At 44.1% G+C, this 20000-nt stretch overlaps 1 long non-coding RNA gene and 1 pseudogene across 2 annotated transcripts in view; both read right to left on the bottom strand.

Annotated features, from left to right (window-relative positions):
* LOC311426497 (mitogen-activated protein kinase kinase kinase 1-like) overlaps positions 1-20000 on the bottom strand; it is a 286004-nt pseudogene that overhangs the window by 200674 nt on the left and 65330 nt on the right. The gene's annotated exons all lie outside the window — the stretch shown is intronic.
* LOC311426427 lies at positions 7966-13788 on the bottom strand. The gene is made up of 2 exons (XR_014686744.1): positions 12442-13788; positions 7966-9983 (listed from the first exon to the last, which is right to left on the bottom strand). It is a non-coding gene; the product is annotated as an uncharacterized lncRNA (long non-coding RNA).

The following is a 20000-nucleotide window of genomic DNA, read 5'->3' as shown; positions in this document are numbered from 1 at the left end:
AAATGCCCCCCTTTCTAGCGGAGAAGTGCGAAATTTTAAAAAGGAAATGAAATCTCTGATTGAGGATCCCATTGGATTAGCAGAACAGTTAGATCAGTTTTTGGGACCCAATCTATATTGCTGGGGAGAAATGATGGCAATTCTGAATCTGCTATTCTCAGGGGAAGAACGAGAAATGATCAGAAGGGCAGCAATGCGGGAATGGGAAAAGGATCATCCTCCAGGAGATGGAGTGATTCCAGCAGAACAAAAGTTTCCAAATGTGGACCCCAATTGGGACAACAATAATGTGCAGGATAGGGTTAATATGAGAGACTTGAGAGAAATGGTAATTAGAGGAATTAGAGAAGCTGTACCTAAGTCTCAGAATTTTATTAAAGCATTTGAGGTTCAGCAGAATAAAGATGAAACCCCAAGTGATTTCTTGGAAAGGCTCAGGGATAGGATGCGAAGGTATTCAGGAATGAATCCTGACGACCCTGTAGTGCAGGGTCTTTTGAAGATTAATTTTGTAATGAAAGTGTGGCCGGACATACAAAGGAAACTTCAGAAACTGGAGGGATGGAATGAACAGCCGTTAGAAAGACTTTTGAGGGAAGCGCAGAAAGTGTATGTTAGAAGGGAAGATGAAAAGCAGAAACAAAAGACGAAAATGATGATCTCCACAGTGAATCAAGTGGTGGGGCAGAGAATGGGGAACCGATGGGAAAATGGGTTTCAAGAAAAACAAGGTTTGGGATGGGATCAGGAAGAAAAAGGAAACAGGAATATGAGATCAAAGTGGCCACTGCCTCCTCAGCCACGGCAGGTACAGGGAAGATGTTATAAATGTGGGAAAACGGGACATTTTAAACGAGAATGTCCTTAATGGAAAAGGGAAGAAAGATTGTTTACCATCATAAACACTGAATAGGGGGGTCAGGGGCTCTTTGAACAGTGGTCCCACCCAGAGCCCTTGATAAATTTAGAAGTGGGACCTAATAAAGAAGAGGTTGTATTTTTAGTAGATACAGGAGCAGCCAGATCCTCTTTAGCTTATAAAATTTCGGGACTCAATTTAACTAATAATACTCTACGAGTAACAGGGGTAGAAGGATTTGGTATGGTAGTGTCACTTTTTGAAACTACTGAATTATCTTGAGGAACTAAAACCGTCACTGGGCAACTGTTATATGTACCTGAAGCAGGGACCAATTTATTAGGGAGAGATTTAATAGTCAAATTAGGATTACAATTGAAGACCTGTGAAAAAGGAATAACAGTCGCAATGAAATTATTAACAGAAAACGATGAAAAAGAAATAAATCCCATGGTATGGGTAAGGGAAGGAAATCGAGGAGGGCTTAACATAACTCCCTTAAAGATAACTGTTCAAGAAGGGAGCGGAATAGTTAGACAACGACAGTATCCTATCTCTCGTGAAGGAAAAATGGGCCTGAAACCTATAGTGCAAACTTTAGTTAAAGATGGTCTTTTGGAGCCTTGTATGTCACCATATAACACTCCGATTTTACCAGTACGAAAGCCAGATGGTTCATACCGATTAGTACAAGACCTGAGAAAAGTTAACAAGGTAACACGGAAGCGCCACCCTGTGGTTCCTAACCCTTATACCCTGATGAGTAAAATCCCTTATGAGCACAAATGGTTCAGTGTTATAGATTTAAAGGATGCCTTTTGGGCATGCCCATTAGATCCTGGAAGTCGAGATATTTTTGCATTTGAATGGGAAGACCCTGAGACAGGTCGTAAAGAGCAATATAGATGAACTGTTTTGCCTCAGGGATTCACTGAATCTCCCAATTTGTTTGGGCAAGAATTGGAAAAGGTTTTAGAAACATTTCAGATTCCAGAAGGGGTGACATTGTTACAGTATGTAGATGATTTATTGGTGTCTGGGGAAGAAAGATCGGAGGTAAAAGAAGCCACCAATAAACTCCTGAATTTTTTAGGAGAACATGGGCTAAGGGTATCTAAAGATAAATTACAGTATGTAGAAAAAGAAGTTAAGTATTTGGGACATTTAGTCTCTGAGGGCAGACGGAGAATAAACCCCGAGAGGATTCAGGGAATTGTGCGACTTCCTCTCCCTAAAACAAAGAAAGAGTTGAGAAAATTTTGGGGTTTAATTGGATATTGCAGACTGTGGATAGAAGCATATGCACAGAAAAAAAAAGAAATTATATCTCAAATTATTGGAGGAAGAACCTAATATACTGAACTGGACTAAAGAGGAAGAAGAAGTAATGGAAAAAAATAAAAAAAGACCTTATTACAGCACCAGTCTTAGCTCTTCCTGCCCTAAAGAAATCATTTTATCTTTTTATAACTGTAAGTGAGGGTGCTGCTTTGGGGGTGTTAACCCAAGAATGGGGAGATAAAAAGAAACCTGTAGCATATTTGTCTAAATTATTAGACCCTGTATCCCAGGGATGGCCAGAATGCATTCAGGCAGTAGCAGCAACTGCCTTATTAGTAGAAGAGAGCAGGAAATTAACCTTTGGAGGACAACTGATTGTTGTTACCCCTCACCAAGTGAAGGCTATTCTCACTCAGAAAGCAGGAAGGTGGCTGACAGACTCCAGAATACTAAAATATGAAGCTATACTAATTAAAAAGGATGATTTAACTATAACTGCAGAATCTGTTTTGAATCCTGCCTCCTTCTTGTCAAAGGGAATTGAGGATCCAATAAATATGGAACATAACTGCTTAGATTTAATAAATTACCAGACAAAGGTAGGATTAGATTTACAAGAGATGCCCTTAGAGGAAGGGGAAATATTGTTTATAGATGGATCTTCTAAGGTGGTACAAGGAAAGAGATGTAATGGTTATGCCATCATTGAAGGAATGGATGGGAATGTCGAAGAAATGGGAAGACTATTAAAAGGGAAACAGGGAACTATATATACTGACTCACGATATGCATATGGGGTGGTACATACATTTGGAAAAATATGGGAAGAAAGGGGCTTAGGAAACAGCAAGGGAAAGGAATTGGTCCATGAAGAATTAATTAGACAGATTTTGGAAAGTCTGTTACTACCAGAGGAGGTTGCTGTGGTGCATGTGAAAGGACATTGAAAAGGAAACTCCCTAGTTGAATGGGGAAACAGGATTGCAGATGAAAAGGCTAAAGAAGCAGCTTTGCAATTGGAAGTAGAAGCAAAGCTGCTTCTTGTACCTGAAATAAAACCTCCACCTGAAAAGCAAATATTCAGTAAAAAGGAAATAGAAGTCTTTAGGGAATTAGGAACAAAAGAGTCCGAAGGGCAGTGGACTCTCCCTGATGGGAGAGAAATGGTAAACAAACAGATAATGAGAGAAATTTTAGCTGTTCTACACCAAGGAAGCCACTGGGGAGTCCAGGCAATGTGTGACGCTGTATTAAGAAAATATATATGTATAGGCATGTATACTGTAGCTAAACAAGTGTGTAATAGTTGCATAACATGCCAACGAGTGAATAAGAAGGCTCTACGGAAACAACCCCTGGGCGGACGGGACCCAGGGCTTCGACCTTTTCAGAGCATCCAAATAGATTTTACTGAATTACCTAAAGTAGGCAGATTTAAGTACTTGCTGGTGTTGATTGACCATTTGTCAGGATGGGTAGAAGCTTTTCCTTCAGCATCAGCAACAGCTAGTGTGGTGATAAAGGTAATCCTGGAACAAATAATCCCTAGATATGGGATTGTTGAAAATATAGATTCAGATCAAGGAAGTCATTTCACTTCATCTATTTTACAAGGATTAATGGGAGCCTTGGGAATAAAATAGGAATTTCATACTCCATGGCATCCTTTCTCATCAGGGAAAGTGGAGCGAATGAATCAGACATTAAAGAAACATCTGTCAAAGCTGGTTTTAGAGACTAAGCTTCCCTGGACAAAGTGTTTACCTTTAGCACTTCTCAGAATTCGAACTGCTTCTAGAAAAGATGTAGGAGTTTCACCATATGAGATGTTGTTTGGACTACCATACCTCGGTAGAAACGGTGAGACACCTATTTTTGAAACTAAAGATATTTTTCTCAAAAATTATATACTTGGATTATCTTCTTCCTTAGCATCTCTCAGGGTTTGTGGACTGTTGGCTCAAACTCCGCCTTTGGAATTCCCAGTACATTCATTCCATGCAGGAGATTGGGTCCTGATACGCACCTGCAGAGAATCAAAACTTCGGCCTGAATGGGAAGGACCATTCCAAGTACTGCTAACCACTGAAACGGCCATAAGAACTGCGGAAAAAGGTTGGACTCACTATACTCGAGTGAAAGCATCTACTGACCCTAGTGCCTGGGAAGTTGTTCCTACAGAAGACTTGTTGAAAGTTAAAATCAAAAAGAAAAATCTCGTAATAGACTCTGAGCAGGATAAAAGCTTATAGTTGTAAACTAACCCTTTATTTTCACAGGTAACTAAAAAGGACAGACCTATAACAAATTGAACTGATCCCAAGAGGAGTTTATTATAGTACATCCTATTTTTTTTATTGTTTTTTTGTGTATTAATAATTATTTGGAAGCCTAAGATTTAAAAACGATGATAGGGAAAAATCAATTATTAATTTTGTTTCTGGTAATTATAAGCCTCAGAGGAGGCCTTGGTCAAGTGGAAACTTGGAAAAGATTTGACCAGATGATAGCAAAGACAGGATATCCTGTCAAATTATGGGTGAATGTGACAGAGAGTTATGAACCACAATCTATTACGTTTGATGCTTGTGAGGTGTTAACTTGTGGAGATTGAGCAAAGAACACAAATATCTCTGCCCTGAACCTAAGACAAGCAGTATGTTTGAAGGACCCCATTGCCCGGATTGGGCTGATGTATGGTGGACGACCAATCATAAAGGATGGTCATCTACACCCACCTCATCTATCTACTTTATGAGATTAAAGAAACAAATTAACATATTTAAAGGAATGGTTCAGCCCAACTGTCAGCATCTACAATGTAATCCAATAACTATAACAGTTAATCAGGCTGACTACCTTACAAACCGTACTTATGGTCTTGGAGCAGATGTAACTGGACGAGACCCAACAGCCAGACTGAGAATAGCTGTAAGGGAACGATACTCTCCTGCCATCAGAGAAAGGGAGAAACTCAAGGAGAAACTCAAGGAGAAAGCAGGAGAGAAAACAGGAGAACCTCTTCGAAATACAGCAGTTGTCACAGTTAAAGAAATAAAATATCTTAGGCAAACATTTGAGATTGAAACAGGGTATGGAGATGTGAATGCCTGGATAGAATGGGTCAGATATACTGTCCAGAGTCTCAACCATAGCAATTGCTATGCTTGTGCCTCGGGACGACCGATTGCTGTCGTGGTTCTGCTTGAGTGGGCAGCCGAGCTCCACCACAGCCGCTCTCTCACTCCCCCTCCTCAAAGAGGAATGGGGAGAAAATATGTGAAAAGGGCTCAAGGGTTGAGATAAGGATGAGAAAATCACGCAATAATTATTGTAACGGGCAAAACAGACTCAGCATAAGAAGACAGTAAGATTTATTGCTCATTACTAACAAGCTAGAGAAGTGAGAAACAAAAGAAAAAAAAACAAAAGCACCTTCCCCCCCCATCCACCCTCTTCCACCTCCTCCCCCCGAGCGGCGCAGGGGAACGGGGAAATGGAGGTTATGGTCAGTCTACAGCACTTCTTCTCTGCCGCTCCTTCTCGGTCACTCTCGTCCCCTGTGCTGTGGGGTCCCACCCACGGGATGCAGTCCTTGATGAACTGATCCGGCGTGGGGTTCCCACAGGCAGCAGCTCTTCCAGAACTGCTCCAGATATGGGTCCGTACCACGGGGTCCATCCCTCAGGAGAAAACTGCTCCAACCTGGCTCCCCTACGGGCAGCAGCTCCTGCCAGGTCACCTGCTCCTGCATGGTCTCCTCCACGGGCTGCAGCGTGGAACCCTGCTCCACCGTGGTACTCCATGGGCTGCAGGGGGACAGCCTGCTTCACCATGGTCCTCACCACAGGCCGCAGGAGACTTCTGCTCCAGCGCCTGGAGTACCTCTCCCCCTCCTTCTACACTGACCTTGGTGCCGTTCCTCACTCCCTTCACTCTCCCGGCTGCTGTGTGGCGCAGCGTTTTTTTCCCTGTCTTAAATATGCTCTCACAGAGGCTCAAAGAAACATCGCTTATTTGCTCAGCTCTGGAAAACAATGGGGCCCTTCCCAAACATGGGTCAGCTTCTAGATCTTTCTCACAGAAACCACCCCTATGGCTCCCTGCTACCTAAACCTTGTCACGTAAACCCACTACAATTGCCCAGATAGTGCCCTTCCCATTGGGGTGGACCGAAGAATCCCAAGGGATGTGATGTCTGATTGCATTGCACCAAGAAAAGACTGCCTGGGGAAATGAGGCCTGTAAGTCTCTCTCTTTGCTATTCCCTTCCTTGCATAATAGCAATATCAGCGCTCCTCCTGTATTCTCCACAGCCATAGGTAACCATACAGCCTGCCTCTCACGGCAGGGTGTGAATGCTACCCAGCATCTGGGAGAATTTGCCTTGTGCACAAGGACCTTGAATGCTACTACCAAGGACTTGATGGGAAATTACTCAAGACTTGAGATCCCCAGGGCAGATCTCTGGCGGTACTGTGGAGAGAAGATCTTACGGTCCACCGTACCATCTAATTGGGGAGGCACTTGTGCACTTGTTCAATTAGCTATACCCTTCACCCCGGCATTTGAAAGAGAAACATCACAAATACCCAGAAGAAGTAAAAGAGGCTTAGGAGGCTTATCATTTGATGATAGAGTGTACATAGATTCTATTGGGGTGCCTAGAGGAGTTCCCGATTGTCCTGGTTTCAGTTAGCACAGAATTAATTTTCTTCCTAGTAGCTGGTGGAATGCTGTGTTTTGGCTTAGAATGAGAAGAGTGCTGATAACACCCCGATGCTTTAATTGTTGCAGAGCAGTGCTTATACTAAGCCAAGGACATCTCAGCCTTTGCTCTGTCCTGCCAACGGGCAGGCTGGGGGGTGCAGTAAGAGCTGGGAGGGGACAGACCCAGGACAGGTGACCCAAACTAGCCAAAGGGGTATTCCATACCATCTGACGTCATGCTAAACAATATATAGGGGTGGCTAGCCGGGGGGAGGGGGCCGGACTGCTCGGGGTTAGGCTGGGCATCGGTCAGCGGGTGGTGAGCAATTGCATTGTGCATCACTTGTTTGTACATACTATTATTACTTTCGTATTATCACCATTGTATCATCATTATTATTATTGTTATTATTATTTTGTTATTTTTTTTTCCTGTCTTATTAAACTGTCTTTATCTCAACTCACGGGCTTCACTTTCCATTTCTCTCCCCCGTCCCAGAGAGGGAGGGGGGAGGGTGAGCGAATGGCTGCGTGGTGTTTAGCTGCCAGTCGGGTTAAACCACGACAGTCTTTTTGGCGCCCAACGTGGGGCTCGAAAGGTTGAGATAACGGCAGATCTGATCAGAGTGTGTTAAACTAAAATTGGTGTAAGGATTAGACCTGCTTAATAGTCACTTGTCATGATGCTGATTGCTTTAATCACAACTCTGCTGCGCCTGTTTTCCAAATTGAGTATTATAGTACATTATTTTCCGTATTTGCTCTCTGTAGTGTTGTTTCTCCTCTCCGGGCCCTGGTTTCAGACCATTATGGTACTAAGTGTTATAGCAATGGCTTATGAGACGATAAGATATCTGGTCATGACTCTAACTTGGTATTTATACTCAGAATACCATAGTCTTGTTGTTCTGCCTCATGAATGCACTTCAGATTCTGCTTAAAGTTAAACAACTACTTATGAAGCTCATCCGGAGATCTGCCCGGAGGCAGTATAGTTGTGGGTGGCAGGGAGTATGGGTGGATATGGGCAGGCATCTAGAGCAGTTGGCACCCCCAGTGTGTTGGAAATTCACCCCTGAACAATGGCAAAATCCTCAAAAACTGGCAGAATGCTTGAAAAAAAGGTGTAATGATTCTGGCAGTTCCAAAGTAACACAAATCATTGTAACGTGCTGGGGCCTGGCTCATGCCTATCGAGCTGCCATTGATACTGCTGTCAACTTAGTGACAGACCCTGCGGCCACTCCAAACCCTGTGACAGATCCAACGGCCACTGTGACCCCTACGGTGGATTCTGCAGCCGCTCCAGTCCCAGCTCCTGCAGCCGCTCCAGTCCCAGCTCCTGCAGCCGCTCCAGTCCCAGCTCCTGCAGCCGCTCCAGTCCCAGCTCCTGCAGCCGCTCCAGCTCCAGCTCCTGCAGCTGCTCCAGTCCCAGCTCCTGAAGCTGCTCCAGCTCCAGCTCCTGCAGCTGCTCCAGTCCCAGCTCCTGCAGCCGCTCCAGTCCCAGCTCCTGAAGCTGCTCCAGCTCCAGCTCCTGCAGCTGCTCCAGTCCCAGTTCCTGCAGTCGCTCCAGTTCCAGCTCCGGCCGCTACTCCAGTCCCAGTTCCTGCAACTGCTCCAGTCCCAGCTCCTGAAGCCGCTTCAGCTCCAGCTCCTGAAGCCGCTCCAGCTCCAGCTCCTACTGCTGCTCCAGTCCCAGCTCCTGCAACTGCTCCAGCTCCAACTCCAGCTCCTGTAGCCGCTCCAGCTCCTGTGGCCGTGTCAGAGAAACGAGCTGTAGCAGTGCAAGTTGACCCTGCAGAGGGCATTCCAACCCCTGTGGCAGACCCTGTAACAAAGTCAGAGAAACGAGCAGTAGCAGTGCAAGCTGCCCCTGTAGAGAAGGTGAAAATATGGTATAGAAATTCAAGTCGTTTAGAACGCAGAGAGTCTTCTGCCAATCCAGGTAAGGCTTCTGCCAAAACTAAGTATAGAGATGACGAAGATGATGACGACGCTGGGCCGTCAAGGATTCAGGAGGAGGAAGATGAGGATGCCGAAAGAGCAACAGTAACTACCCGAAGCCTAAACGAGCGCGAGCTACGAGATGTGCGAAAAGATTTTGGTCGCTGTATAGGTGAGCAGCTTGTCACCTGGCTGCTCCGGTGCTGGGACTCTGGAGCCAATTGTGTGGAATTAGACGGCAGGGAAGCCAAGCGGCTGGGATCCCTTGCTCGAGACGCCGGCATTGACAAAGCAATTGCAGATGGAGCACGACCCACCAGCCTCTGGAGGCGTCTCCTCTCAGCTGTGAGGGAAAGGTATCCCTTCAAGGAAGATATTTTATGTCTACCAGGCAAGTGGACCACTATGGAGAAGGGAATCCAGTACCTGAGGGAATTAGCCGTACGGGAAGTGATTTATGAGGATCCAGACCTCAAACAAACATCCACAGATCCAGATGAAGTCAAGTGTACACGACCCATGTGGCGGAAGTTTGTACGGAGTGCACCATCATCATATGCCAGCTCATTGGCAATAATGGCCTGGAAAGAGGATGAGGAACCCACAGTGGGTGAAGCGGCTAAACAACTCCGGCAGTACGAAGAAAGTCTCTCCTCTTCCTTACAGGCCTGCGTCTCAGCTGTGGAGAAACTTTCTGAAAAGGTTCACCAACTTGAAGAGAATCTATTGTCCTCCCCACCTGAACCAACCAGTGCCCACCGACCAAAGGAGAACACTTGGGAGAAACTTTCTGAAAAGGTTCACCAACTTGAAGAGAGATTATTCTCCTTCGCACCTGTACAAAGCAGTGTCTCAGCTGTCAGGGGTAGGCGTTCACCCACACAAGGAAGACGATATGGTGGGTACTCACCCCGTGCCACCCTGTGGTTTTACTTACGAGACCATGGAGAGGACATGAGAAAGTGGGATGGAAAATCTACCGCGACCCTAGAGGCACGGGTACGTGAGTTGCAAAAGAAAACAATCAGGAAAAAGGGATTCTCCGAAAAGTTTGCTGCTCCAACTTCCAGCAGACAGTCCTTCAAACACAGAAACGAGGAAGATTCTGACCAGGATTAGGGGGGCCCTGCCTCCAGCCAGGGGGAGGAAAGGGACAATCGAGTTTATTGGACTGTGTGGATTCGATGGCCTGGCACATCACGCGCACAGAAGTATAAGGCTTTAGTAGACACCGGTGCACAATGTACTATAATGCCATCGAGCTATAAAGGACCAGAGCCCATCTATATTTGTGGAGTGACAGGGGGATCTCAGCAGTTGACTGTATTGGAGGCTGAAGTGAGTCTGACTGGGAATGAGTGGGAAAAGCACCGCATTGTGACTGGTCCGGATGCTCCATGTATCCTTGGCATAGACTATCTTAGAAGAGGATACTGCAAGGACCCAAAAGGGTTCCGGTGGGCTTTTGGTATTGCTGCCTTAGAGACAGAGGGCATTAAACAATTATCTACCTTGCCTGGTCTCTCAGAGGACCCCTCTGTTGTGGGGTTGCTGAGGGTCGAAGAACAGCAAGTGCCAATTGCTACCACAACTGTGCACCGGCGGCAATATCGCACCAACCGAGACTCCCTGATTCCCATCCATAAGCTAATTCGTCAATTGGAAAGCCAAGGAGTGATCAGCAAGACTCATTCACCTTTCAATAGTCCCATATGGCCAGTGCGAAAGTCTAATGGCGAGTGGAGACTAACAGTGGACTATCGCGGCCTGAACGAAGTCACGCCACCACTGAGTGCTGCAGTGCCGGACATGCTGGAACTTCAGTATGAACTTGAATCGAAGGCAGCCAAGTGGTACGCCACAATTGATATCGCTAATGCATTTTTCTCCATCCCTCTAGCAGCAGAGTGCAGGCCACAATTTGCCTTCACTTGGAGGGGAGTCCAATATACTTGGAATAGGCTGCCCCAGGGGTGGAAACACAGCCCTACCATTTGCCATGGGCTGATCCAGTCTGCACTAGAGCAGGGGGAAGCTCCTGAACACCTGCAGTACATCGATGACATTATTGTGTGGGGTGACACAGCAGAGGAAGTTTTCGAGAAAGGGAAGAAAATAGTCCAAATCCTTCTGAAAGCCGGTTTTGCCATAAAACAAAATAAAGTCAAAGGACCTGCACGGGAGATCCAGTTTTTAGGAATAAAATGGCAAGATGGACGTCGTCAAATCCCAATGGATGTGATCAAAAAAATAACAGCTATGTCTCCACCAACTAACAAAAAAGAAACACAGACTTTCCTAGGTGTTGTGGGGTTTTGGAGAATGCACATCCCAAATTACAGTCTGATTGTAAACCCACTCTACCAAGTAACTCGTAAGAAGAATGAGTTTGAATGGGGCCCTGAACAACGACAAGCCTTTGAACAAATCAAGCAGGAAATAGTCCATGCAGTAGCCCTTGGGCCAGTTCGAACAGGACCAGATGTAAAGAATGTGCTCTACACTGCAGCCGGGGAGAACGGCCCCACCTGGAGCCTCTGGCAGAAAGAACCTGGGGAAACTCGAGGTCGGCCTCTGGGGTTTTGGAGTCGGGGATACAGAGGATCTGAGGCCCGCTATACTCCAACTGAAAAGAAGATATTGGCAGCATATGAAGGAGTTCGATCTGCTTCGGAGGTGGTCGGTACTGAAGCGCAGCTCCTCCTAGCACCCCGATTACCGGTACTAGGCTGGATGTTCAAGGGAAGGGTCCCCTCTACGCATCATGCAACTGATGCTACATGGAGCAAGTGGGTTGCACTGATTACTCAGCGGGCTCGAATAGGAAACCCCAGTCGCCCAGGAATATTGGAAGTGATCATGGACTGGCCAGAAGGCAAATACTTTGGGATATCATCAGAGGAGGAGGTGGGTCGTGCTGAAGAAGCCCCACTGTACAACCAGTTGCCAGAGAATGAAAAGAAATATGCCCTGTTCACTGATGGGTCCTGTCGTATTGTGGGGAAGCATCGGAGATGGAAGGCTGCTGTATGGAGTCCTACGCGACGAGTTGCAGAAGCTGCTGAGGGAGAAAGTGAATCGAGTCAGTTTGCAGAAGTGAAAGCCATTCAGCTGGCTTTAGACATTGCTGAACGAGAAAAATGGCCAGTTCTCTATCTCTACACCGATTCATGGATGGTAGCAAATGCCCTGTGGGGATGGTTACAGCAATGGAAGCAAAACAACTGGCAGCGTAGGGGCAAACCTATCTGGGCTGCTGCATTGTGGCAAGATATTGCTGCTCGGGTAGAGAACCTGGCTGTGAAAGTACGCCACGTAGATGCTCATGTGCCCAAGAATCGGGCTACTGAAGAACATCAAAACAACCAGCAGGTGGATCAGGCTGCTAAGATTGAAGTAGCTCAGGTGGACCTGGATTGGCAGCATAAAGGTGAATTATTTATAGCCCGATGGGCCCATGACACCTCAGGCCATCAAGGTAGAGATGCAACATACAGATGGGCTCGTGATCGAGGGGTGGACTTGACCATGGACGCTATAGCACAGGTTATTCATGACTGTGAAACATGTGCTGCAATCAAGCAAGCCAAACGGTCAAAGCCTCTTTGGTATGGAGGACGATGGCTGAAATATAAATATGGAGAGGCCTGGCAGATTGATTACATCACACTCCCTCAAACTCGCAATGGCAAGCGCCACGTACTTACAATGGTGGAAGCAACCACCGGATGGCTGGAAACATATCCTGTGCCTCATGCTACCGCCCGGAACACCATCCTGGGCCTTGAAAAGCAAGTCCTATGGCGACATGGCACCCCAGAAAGAATAGAATCAGACAATGGGACTCACTTCCGAAACAACCTTATAGACACTTGGGCCAAAGAACATGGTATTGAATGGGTGTATCACATCCCCTATCATGCACCAGCCTCCGGGAAAGTTGAACGATACAATGGCCTGTTAAAGACTACCTTGAAAGCAATGGGCGCTGGGACGTTCAAAAACTGGGATACGCATTTGGCAAAGGCCACCTGGTTAGTCAATACTAGGGGATCTACCAACCGAGCTGGACCTGCCCAATCAAACCTGTTACGTACTGTAGATGGGGATAAAGTTCCTGTAGTGCATGTAAAAAATATGCTGGGTAAAACAGTCTGGGCTACTCCTGCCTCAGGAAAAGGCAAACCTATTCGTGGAATTGTTTTCGCTCAGGGACCTGGATATACTTGGTGGGTGATGCAAAAGAACGGAGAGGTCCGGTGTGTACCTCAAGGAGATTTAATACTGGGTGAGAATAGCCCATGAACTGAATTGCACCATGTTAAATAGTATATTATACTGTATGTTATCACTACCATGATTACTATAGGTGACTAATTAGAATGTATGGAAAAGAGTGTAACCTGAGCATGACATAAATGGTATGGAATAAGGGGTGGATAGATGTCCTGGTTTCAGTTAGCACAGAATTAATTTTCTTCCTAGTAGCTGGTGGAATGCTGTGTTTTGGCTTAGAATGAGAAGAGTGCTGATAACACCCCGATGCTTTAATTGTTGCAGAGCAGTGCTTATACTAAGCCAAGGACATCTCAGCCTTTGCTCTGTCCTGCCAACGGGCAGGCTGGGGGGTGCAGTAAGAGCTGGGAGGGGACAGACCCAGGACAGGTGACCCAAACTAGCCAAAGGGGTATTCCATACCATCTGACGTCATGCTAAACAATATATAGGGGTGGCTAGCCGGGGGGAGGGGGCCGGACTGCTCGGGGTTAGGCTGGGCATCGGTCAGCGGGTGGTGAGCAATTGCATTGTGCATCACTTGTTTGTACATACTATTATTACTTTTGTATTATCACCATTGTATCATCATTATTATTATTGTTATTATTATTTTGTTATTTTTTTTTCCTGTCTTATTAAACTGTCTTTATCTCAACTCACGGGCTTCACTTTCCATTTCTCTCCCCCGTCCCAGAGAGGGAGGGGGGAGGGTGAGCGAACGGCTGCGTGGTGTTTAGCTGCCGGTCGGGTTAAACCACGACACCGATGAACAGAAAGCCAGGAATCAAATTGCTGCAGGGTTTGAGTCAGTGTTCTGGTGGGTAACAATCAATAAGAATGTGGATTGGATTATTTATATCTATTATAATCAGAAGAGATTCATCAATTATACCAGGGATGCGATAAGAGGAATTGCTGAACAACTAGATGCCATCAGCAAAATGGCTTGGGAAAACAGGATAGCATTAGATATGATGCTCGCGGAGAAGGGTGGTGTATGCATGATGCTGGGCAACCGTTGTTGTACTTTCATCCCTAACAATACTGCCCCAGATGGCACAGTAACAAGAGCATTGCAAGGGCTTACCACCCTTGCCAATGAATTGGCAGAAAATTCATGAGCAGACACTTCCATCACAGGATGTTTGGAATCTTGGTTTGGTAAACGGAAAGGGATGGTAATGTCCATATTTACATCCTTGATCATAGTAGCAGAAGTTTTGACAGCTATTGGCTGTTGCATTCTCCCCTGTGTAAGGAGACTTGTTCAGCGGTTAATTGAAACCGCATTATTGAAACAAATGACCATGGATCCACCACCCTACTCAGATAAAATGATGATATTAGAGGAAATGGAGAGCAAAGAAAGTGAAGAAGAGGAAGATATTTACCAAATTACACCTTTAAAAAAAAAAAAAAGTTTAAAAAGAGTTTTTGCAAAAATCAACAGTTTATAAAAAAGGAAAAGGAAGGAATTGTGGGAAAATAAATGTTGTTTTTGTAGAGTTACATTGTTTAGAAGGAAGGAATGTGGCAGATGACCTTGTAAAATGCAGACAACCAGACTCCTTAGGACAATTAGGTGAAAATCACACTGTTAAGTCAAGTCAGATAAGTGAAGAAACATTACCACTTCAAACAGTAAAAATGGCAAAAGGAAATTGAAATTTAATGAAAGGCCATGCATTGTTTGTGAAGCATCAGATAGATTGTGAACCTGGATTACCCACTCAGTGGGGAAACAGGGGAGGGTCCTGTCATCAAAAAGTATATAAACTGTATTTTGGAACTAGTAGATGTGCTCTCTCTCCTGCTTGTGAGCGCCCGCCATTGCAATCGTGAATAAATTACTACTTCACTGAGATCCTCGCCTGAGCCTAAGTTATTGGCTACGGAGTGTTTCTCACAATATAACTCACAGTTCAAAAATCTTCAGTGTTTTGTGATGTGATCCCCAAAAAGAATGATTGTCAAAGTTGATACAGTAGGCTGAGCATTTGCAGTTCCTTACCTTTATTAGCAATCAGCCTTAGAGATAAAAATTACATCACATATGACCAACCTAAAATTCACCTACAAATATTTTTGAGAGACCAAAACCAGCTTTCTGACTAGCAGAAATTTTGTTACCTATCCTGATTGTATGTATGTATAGTCATACTCGGGTTATTATGTAAAGCAATGTTCTGTATACATGTATTTATAAAGTTTGATGATTGTGTGTGCGTGTTAATGGAGCATAGACTCCCCGCACACCCAGCACTGTTTACTTGACTTTAATACCTTTTAGAAATATTTGTTTTATAAATATTACAAAATTCAGACCTCATTTATAACAGGAAACAAATGGGGATACATAGGTTTTTATATCCACCTGGATCTCCAAAATCTCTATTAGGTTGAGATTTGTTAGAACAATTAGAAGCAGAAATTATCTTTGAAAAAGGGAAAATGGAATTAAGAATAGGAGAAGAACAACTAATAAATGTGTTAAGCCTGGCACTAATACAAACAGACCCTAAAAGTGAAATACCCTTAGAGATCATAAATCAAGTATATCCAGGAGTTTGGGCCACTGAAGTCCCTGGAAGAGCTAAAAATGTGACCCCAATAATTATAAAATTAAAGCCAGGAAAGAAAACCCATTAAGGTTAAGCAATATCCTTTGAGGATAGAAGATAGGAAAGAAATTAAAGAGATAATTGATAGATTTATACAGTATGGATTATTGATTGAATGCGAATCAGAATACAATACACCCATATTGCCAATTAAAAAGGCAGATGGAAAAAGCTATAGGCTAGTTCAGGATCTGAGGGCCATAAATAAGATCACCGAGGACATACATCCAGTAGTGGCAAACCTTTATACTTTGCTGACTAAATTAAAGAATAGTCAAGTCTGGTTTACCGTACTGGATTTAAAAGACCCCTTCTTCTGCCTACCCTTAGCCACTGAAAGCCTGTCCTGGTTTCAGTTAGAACAGAATTAATTTTCTTCCTAGTAGCTGGTGGAATGCTGTGTTTTGGCTTAGGATGAGAAGAGTGCTGATAACACCCCGATGTTTTAATTGTTGCAGAGCAGTGCTTATACCAAGCCAAGGACACCTCAGACTTTTGCTCTGTCCTGCCAACAGGCAGGCTGGGGGTGCAGTAAGAGCTGGGAGGGGACAGACCCAGGACAGGTGACCCGAACTAGCCAAAGGGGTATTCCATACCATCTGACGTCATACTAAACAATATATAGGGGTGGCTAGCCGGGGGGAGGGGGCCGGACTGCTCGGGGTTAAGCTGGGCATCGGTCAGCGGGTGGTGAGCAATTGCATTGTGCATCACTTGTTTGTACATATTATTAGTAGTAGTACTATTATCATCATTGTATTATTATTATTATTATTATTATTTTCCTGTCTTATTAAACTGTCTTTATCTCAACTCACGGGCTTCACTTTCCATTTCTCTCCCCCGTCCCAGAGAGGGAGGGGGGAGGGTGAGCGAACGGCTGTGTGGTGTTTAGCTGCCAGCCGGGTTAAACCACGACAAAGCCAAAACCTATTTGCCTTTGAATGGGAAAACCCTGACTCAGGCAGAAAGACACAGCTTACGTGGACAGTGCTACCTCAAGGATTCAAGGATAGCCCCACTATTTTTGGAAACCAATTAGCAAAGGAACTTGAAACTTGGATACTTCTGGACACTGAAGGGGCTTTGTTACAATATGTAGATGATCTCTTAATAGCTACCAAGACTAAAGAGAGTTGTATAAGTCTCCTTAATTTTCTGGGTTTAAATGGATATCGAGTCTCTCAACAGAAAGTCCAGCTGGTTCAACAACACGTGACCTACTTGGGATTTGGAATTTCAGGAGGTCAGCGAGAACTAGGAACTGAACGTAAGGAAGTCATTTGCCGGACTCCAGAACCCCAAACGGTAAAGGAGCTACGAACCTTTTTAGGAATGACAGGTTGGTGTCGCCTTTGGATTTATAATTATGGACTAATGGTAAAGCCTCTATATGAATTGATAAAGAGTAATCAGTCAAAGTTAGTCTGGACTGGAGAAGCAGGAAACGCCTTTAAACAACTTAAACGAGAATTGATGCAAGCACCGGCTTTGGGATTACCGGATCTCTCGAAACCCTTTTGGTTGTTTTCTTATGAGAGACAAGGGATAGCTTTGGGAGTACTAGCACAAAGATTGGGTTCCTATAAATGAGCAGTAGCTTACTTCTCTAAACAACTAGATGAAGTAAGTAAATGATGGCCTTGATGCCTTCAAGCTGTTGCAGCTGTTGTTATCAATATACAAGAAGCTCGGAAGTTTACAATGGGACAGAAAATGACAGTGTTAGTCTCCCATACGGTCTCAACAGTTTTGGAACAAAAAGGAAACTGTTGGCTTTCACCACAAAGATTTTAAAATATCAAGCAATATTAGTGGAACAAGATTATGTGGAAATTGTGGTCACTAACGTCGTAAATCCAGCTTCTTTCCTTAGCGGAACTCTGGATGAACCTATAACTCATGATTGTATAGAAACAATGGAGGCTGTGTATTCTAGTCGACCCGATCTTGAGGAAGAACCTTTATAAGATGCTGATGAATCATTGGTATACTGATGGAAGCAGCTTTGTAAAACAAGGACAACGTAAGGCAGGATATGCTGTTACAACTGCTCAACAGGTAATCGAGTCCAAACCATTACCCCCTGGGACATCCACCCAGAAAGCAGAGATAATTGCACTTACGTGAGCACTGGAACTGGCAGCAGGAAGGAAAATAAATATTTGGACAAGACTCTAAATATGCATTTGGTGTGGTACATGCTCATGGAGCGATCTGGAAATAACGTGGATTGCTGACTGCTCAGGGAAAACAGATAAAACATGCTGAAGAAATTTAAAAATTGTTAGAGGCTGTAAAACAATCAGAAAAGGTAGCTATCATGCATTGTCGAGGACACCAAAAGGGGAACGCTGATTTTGAAATTGGAAATCGATTGGCAGATCAGGAGGCTAAACGGGCAGCTGAAATAACTGAGGTGAAGGCATTGTCTTTGATACCAGACGGTAAAATCCAAACTATATACATGAACCAAAAAGTCCGCGTAATAATACCCTCTAATTTGACATGGCCCATAGTTCTTACAGAACACAATAAAACACAACAATAAAACAAGTAACTCAACAATGTAGCATCTGTTTACGCAATAACCCCAATACCAAGAATAGAATAAAATTTGGGATAATCGGTAAAGGAAATTATCTGGGACAACAGTGGTAAATTGATTTTTTCAGAACTCCCTAGAAAAGGGGGGTATTGTTATTTACTGGTTCTGACTGACACATTTTCAGGATGGCCCGAAGCCTTTCCCTGTCGAACAAACAAAGCAAGAGAAGTGGTTAAAGTCTTGTTAAATGAAATAATACCATGCTTTGGGATTCCAGTAGCAATGTCTTCTGAGAGAGGTTCACATTTTTGTGTGCAATTGGTACAACAGATAAGTAAGATTCTAAAGATAGATTGGCAACTGCATACTCCTTATAGACCGCAGGCAAGTGGACAGGTAGAAAAATGAACCATTTGATTAAACAACAAATAGCTGAAATCGGACAAGAAGCTAATTTGTCATGGCTTCTATCCCTTCCTTTAGCATTACTTAGAATCAGAGTTAAACCTAGAGTAAAAGAGAATTTGAGCCGCTTTGAAATCTTATATGGAAGGCCATATCAATTTCTATTTAGTGGAGAGGATCTAACGCAGCTGGGATCAGAATATTTATATACTTATATAACTGAACTTCAAAAACAATTAAATAAAGTACATAAATTTGTGTTAGGGACCAGGGCTAGAGGGTTGGATCAACCAATCCACCCCTTTAAGCCTGGGGACTATATATATATAAAGACTTTTTCAGGACAAAGCCTTGAGGAAAAATGGAATGGACCCTATCAAGTGTTGCTGACCACTCACACTGCTATCAAGATTAGAGAACAAGCTGCTTGGATCCACTATTCCCGAGTGAAGAAGGCTCCAGGAGCTCCTTGGAAAGTAACACTAGGTGACGATGAACTGAAACTAAAGCTTAGTCGAACAAAATGAGGACATTATGGTTGGGAGTATTTGGTAATATGGTTGGTAGAAAATTTGTTCATAGAATTGTTTTGTTTTTATGGCTTATAGTTGTAATTGTGATTCAAGAAGGTGCCTCTGTGATAATAGAGAATGGTGGGTGGCCTTGAACTAAAGCCGTAACAACAGAGGATAAGAACTTTAATGGAAAGTTAGCAGTTATGGTCATCTGGCGAACAAATGGTAACTATTTATATAAACCATCAGAATGGTGAAAATTAGGAGAAGAGTGGACACAAGATAATGTATCCTTAGCTCTTAGTTGTATTCAAGCACAGTTATGGTTACAGGCAACGGCTGCCTTGATTATTAGGGAAGGAAGTGAAGGCATTTTTCCGGCTAAAGTCCGAAAGGCTGTTTGGGACAATGCCAATGATTTTGAGAAGAAGTTCCAGTCGTTGTAGACCCTGGTAAATTGTACTTATGATCCCATTGTTAACATGGCTACTGCCTTCGTGCTTACTATACGTAATGCCACAGTTTATGTTATCCACCTGATCATTGCACTAGGATTAAACCATGAGAAGACAGTGCTCTATCCTTCGGAGCATAGAACATGGGCACGGATGGAGAATGGGAAATGGCAGTCTGTAAATCTAGAATCATGTGTTACCCGTGAACAACAAGGATTTATTTGTGAAAGCAATACAATTGAGGCTCAGGATGTATGTTTTGATACGGAGCAAGAATCGTCGGGTGTGATATTTTATATTTGGCACCAGTGGTATCCCATCAGCTGATCAAGTCTAACAACACAATGTATCGTAAGTTATTACCTACCCTCACACTACTGAAGC

The sequence above is a fragment of the Aythya ferina genome, assembly GCF_964211825.1.
Source record: "Aythya ferina genome assembly, chromosome: W".
Taxonomy (NCBI): Eukaryota; Metazoa; Chordata; class Aves; order Anseriformes; family Anatidae; genus Aythya; species Aythya ferina.
This window is presented reverse-complemented; position numbering and strand designations above follow the sequence as displayed.